This window comes from Equus asinus, chromosome 26, assembly GCF_041296235.1.
Source record: "Equus asinus isolate D_3611 breed Donkey chromosome 26, EquAss-T2T_v2, whole genome shotgun sequence".
Lineage (NCBI taxonomy): Eukaryota > Metazoa > Chordata > Mammalia > Perissodactyla > Equidae > Equus > Equus asinus.
This window is the reverse complement of record NC_091815.1, coordinates 37,367,590-37,372,324: the sequence shown is the minus strand read 5'-3', so window position 1 is coordinate 37,372,324 and position 4,735 is coordinate 37,367,590. Positions and strand designations below refer to the sequence as shown.

The following is a 4,735-nucleotide window of genomic DNA, read 5'->3' as shown; positions in this document are numbered from 1 at the left end:
GGCCAGCAGGTGGCTCTGTTCCCCCAACTCACCCAGGGACCCAGGCTGACGGGATGTCTCTCCTGTCCTCTACAGATGGCATCCACACCTTGTCCTGAGGTGGCTGCCACAGTCGTCACCAAACCCCAGGCAGCAGGAAGATGGAAGAAGTAAAAATGGAGAGCAAGCAGGTTTCTTACAAAACCAAGGTCCATAAATCACACAGATCATTCCCTCATACCCCATCCTCCAAAACTTAGTCACCTGACCAAGGTAGTTGCAAGGGAGGATGGGAAATGTTGTTTCTGACCGGCCATCATGGCCCAGATAAAATTCAAGGTGCTCTATTGCTAACACAGAGACTGGATAAGCAGCGCGATCAGTGGTCTCCACCATTACTGCCAGAGGCTGTGTTTTCCTAAGTAGAAAAGCAGTTCAGGGGCCGGCTCCCTGGCCAAGTGGTTAAGTTCGCGCGCTCCGCTGCAGAGGCCCAGGGTTTGGATCCTGGGTGTGGACATGGCACTGCTCGTCAGGCCACGTTGAGGCGGCGTCCCACATCCCACAACTAGAAGGACGTGCGACTAAGATATACAACTGTGTACGGGGGCAGGGTTTGGGGAGATAAAGCAGAAAAAAAAAAAAAAAAAGAAAAGCAGTTCATTCCGTATTCCGTTTTCCTAGAATGCACTACTGTAACCACAGTCAGCTTTTAACTTGTTTCCCCTTCTTCTCCCCAAAGCCCCCCAGTACATAGTTGTATATTTTAGTTGTGGGTCCTCTTCGTTGTGGCATGTGGGAACGCCGCCTCAGCATGGCCTGATGAGTGGTGCCAAGTCTGTGCCCAGGATCCAAACCATGGAAACCCTGGGCCAGCAAAGGAGAGCACAGGAACTTAACCACTCAGCCACAGGCCAGCCCCTCACAATCAGCTTGTAAACTAGCATTTTTTTCCTCCCTCCTCAAACCGGAAATAATTGCATTCATTGAAAAAATTAAAAAGAAGCAGATAAGCAGCTCTCAGGAAAGCTTCTGCCCTGGGCTTCTCAGAAGAACACCCTCTCCCCTTGGACAGCACACCCCGGCCAGCTTTCTGGACCAGCTCATTCCCAAGGCAGGAGATGAAGGGGTTCAGCAGGGGCCACACGGTGGTGTTGAGGAAGGCAAGTCCTTTCTTGAGCTGCAGCCGCCCGGTCTGCGTGGGGCTCAGGTACATGACGGCGCAGCTCCCGTAGGTGAGGGACACCACCAGGATGTGGGAGGAGCAGGCGGAGAAGGCCTTGCTGCGACCCCCCGAGGAAGGCAGGTGCAGGGCGGTGGCGACCAAGCAGCCGTGGGACGGGCCGGTCACCAGCACGGCGCTGGCCGGGGTGCGCACGGCCACCAGGGAGCGCACGAGCTGCAGGAGGCCGGTGTGGGCGCAGGCCAGCGCCAGCAAGGGCGCGCTGTCGCGGAAGAAGTGATGGAGGACGCCGGGGCCGCAGAAGGGGACGGAGAGCACCCAGACGCCGGGCCCGGTGAGGAAGAGCAGGCGGCCCCCCCGCAGGCCAGCTCGAGCGCGGGCACACGCGCGTGCTCACGAGGGCTGGGGGCCGCAGCGGGCGGCGGCCGGCCAGGGAGCGGTGGGCGGCCGTCACCGCAGCAGCAGGGGCTCCGCCGGGCCCAGGAGGAAGGAGAGCCCCGTCTGCGCGGAGCATCCGGCCCGGGGGATGGTCCCGCGTCCCGTGAGGAGGTGGGCCGGCATCTGCGGGGGACGGCGGAGGGGAAGCCCAGCTCCAGCAGCGCGAAGTGCCGCAGGAAGTAGTACACGGGGGCGGCGAGGCGGCGGTCGGCCACCGGCAAGGTGACGATGAGCAGGTCCCCCGGGAGGAGGGTCGCGACTAAGTGGGGAGGAGCGCGGCGAAGAGCAGCAGCCACAGCGCGCGCACGTCGGTGACCCCCGGGAGCACCAAGGCCAGCGCCTCGGTGCGGTTGGCTGCGCGGCCCGGCCCGGGGGCGCCCATCTGTGAGGCAGGAGAGCCTGGTGGTTAGAGACGCGGCCCGAGGAGGCCCCTGCGCCTGATCCTGGCTCTGTGGCTTAGCTTCTCCGGGTCTCAGCGGCTCCATCAATACTGCGGGGACAATATGTGTGCCCGCCCCATAGGTGGTTGTGAAGATGAAATGAGTGACAGCCTAGAACAGGGCTTGGCACATAATGCACACCATCCCCGATGCTACCTATTATCTGTAAATACGGGAAAAAGCATCATTTCCTTTCATCAGAAGAATTTGCCTCTTGTCCCTTTGGAACCCTATTTGCTGAGTAAATGCTTTGCCCTGAGACCTGTTGCTGGCAGGGCTTTACTTCATATAGACTGAGTTCATACAGTTTGGGACCAGAAAGGATAATATAGAGAATTTTGGTTTTGCCCTTTGCAAGTATTTATCTGTTTGTTAATGTCTTTGAATTGTAGTATCATACACATTTTGAGAAGCGCATATATCATTACTGTGACATTCGCTGCGTTTCCTCAAACGGAGCGTCCGATTGCAACCAGCGCTCAGATCAAGAAGCAGAATGGGAGCAGGCTCCCACGCCCCTTTAGCCACACCCCCTCTCCCAGAGGAAACCAGACAGAAGGATTTGGAGAGGGGAGAGACGGGTGAGGTGTTTGCCAGCTGGAGAAGAACTCTTGAAAATTCGGAGCTACTGTGGTCTACTCTACCACGTCAGTTGTCTCTGCAGAACATGGGTAGCAAATGCCGCCCTTGTCCCTGTCTGAAATGCCGTACTCATTCCTCTAGAGCAGCAGCACCCAACTAGAAATATAATGTGAGCCACAAATGCGAGCCACATATGTGATTTCAAATTTTCAAGGAGCCACATTAAAAGACGAAGTAATAAGAAACAGATAAAATTGTTTCATCGTACATTTTGCTTAATCTAATATATCCAAAATATTTTCATTTCCACATGTAATCGTTATGAAAAAGTCATTCATGAATTGCTTTACGTAGTTTTATTTTGGGCTAAGTCTTCAATCTGGTGAGTATTTCACACTTTCAGCACATCTCATTGCAGACCATCCACATTTCAAGTGCTCCATAGCCACACGGGGCTCCCAGCTACCATACTGGATAGATGTGGTGGTTCTAGACTGTTATCCAGGCCCCGGGTCATTCGGTATCCATTCCTATGCCCTCCCGTCCATCTTCCATTTCAGCTTTAGAGAGATCTGTCTAGCTCTCAGGGCTGACTCTGTCTCTCCTCTGCCTAAACCCTCCATGGCCCCCTAGTGCCCTTGGGATAAAGTCCCAGCTCCTCAGCTTGGCATTCAAGGCCCTTCATGATTGGCCCTCACCTGACGTCTACGAAGTGACTGAGGGATAGACCTCCCAGGCTCAGGTGACTTAGATCCCCCAGAACTCCATGATATGACCTACTCCCTTCCTTTCAATTAAGAACAGAAACGAACACAAAATAAAAACACTTCTCCACAGTAGAGAGAACTCTGCACTGAGACTTTAGACAGACCTGGATTTGGACCTTGGCTCTGCCGTTTGTCGTGTGTGTGGCTGTAAGAGGAAGTAGCTTCACCTTTCTGAGGCTCAGTTTTTTCCCCTCTAAGGTGAGATAATACCTACTCTGTCTTTTCCATCGATTTTTTGTGAGACTCAAATATGGATATGAAAATATTTCATACTTATAACATGCGATGCAAACATCAGAGTTATTAAAAGAATCGAGTTTCCTCCGTCTGTTGGCATGTGTCACTTCCACGGGTTCTATCCAGCTAAAGACTGATCATCCGAACCTGAATCTTGGCTTTAGATGCCACCTCGTATCTGCAGTTAACCAGGCTGCTCTCTCCCGACTCTTCAGGCCAGGCCGCTGAGGGAATCTCATGGCCTCAAAACCACATGAGGAAGGAATCACTATCCATCCCCCCGAGTCCCATTCCGGTCCCATCAGCATCGGGGAGACCCCTTCTTCTGCCTCTTCAGCCGTCTCCTCCCGCTCTGTCCGTCCTAGACGGTGACGTGAGTGGTGCCCGTGCAACGGGTAACAGCAGTCATTCTACCTGGAACTTACACGGTCTTCTTCATCACAGAAGGTCAGGGTTCTGACTCTGGAATTTTCCCAGAGAGGCATATGGCATGAAACAGAGACAAAGGAGAAGGTAATCAACAAAAGCAACAGGGGTGACAGAGACGAGGAGAGGCACTGGGAGGAAGAGAGACAGACAGACATGGAAAGAAAGAACCAGGGGGAGAGCAGAGGTACAGAGTGGGGAGGACAGGCAGACGAAGAGAGACAAAGCAAGAAAGAGTCAGAGAGCTAGAGACAAAGGGAAAGAAGCAGACAGCGAAGGAGAGAGAAAGGCAGCGAGAAAAATAAGATGAAGACAGAACAGGGAAAGAAAGACAGAAAGAGAGAAAGTCAGAGACCCAAGAGAGACTCTGAGCAAACAAAGAGACAGAAAACAGTGAGGACAAGTTCTTTGAGACTCTCGGTAGAATGGAGCTCTCCTGGTGCCAGACACTATTGCTATTCCAGACCATAAATCCACCCCAAATGGGAAGGTGGGAATCCTTTCCCCTCCCCAACTCTTCTCACTCTAGGAGGTCCCATCCCAGTGGGACATGAGTCAGGCCTGAGGGACCCAGAAAACTTTGACAACTTCTAATCATCCTTAAGGGACTGATTAACTCAACTTCCTTCAAATTCTACTCAAGGGAACTTGTTTGGGGGCTAAAGTTTTGGGGACAGTCTCCTTTT

At 53.3% G+C, this 4,735-nt stretch overlaps 1 pseudogene; it reads right to left on the bottom strand.

Moving 5' to 3' along the window:
• Nucleotides 1-916: 916 nt before the first annotated feature.
• Nucleotides 917-4,131, bottom strand: LOC123281098 (olfactory receptor 6E1-like; annotated as a pseudogene).
• Nucleotides 4,132-4,735: the final 604 nt, after the last annotated feature.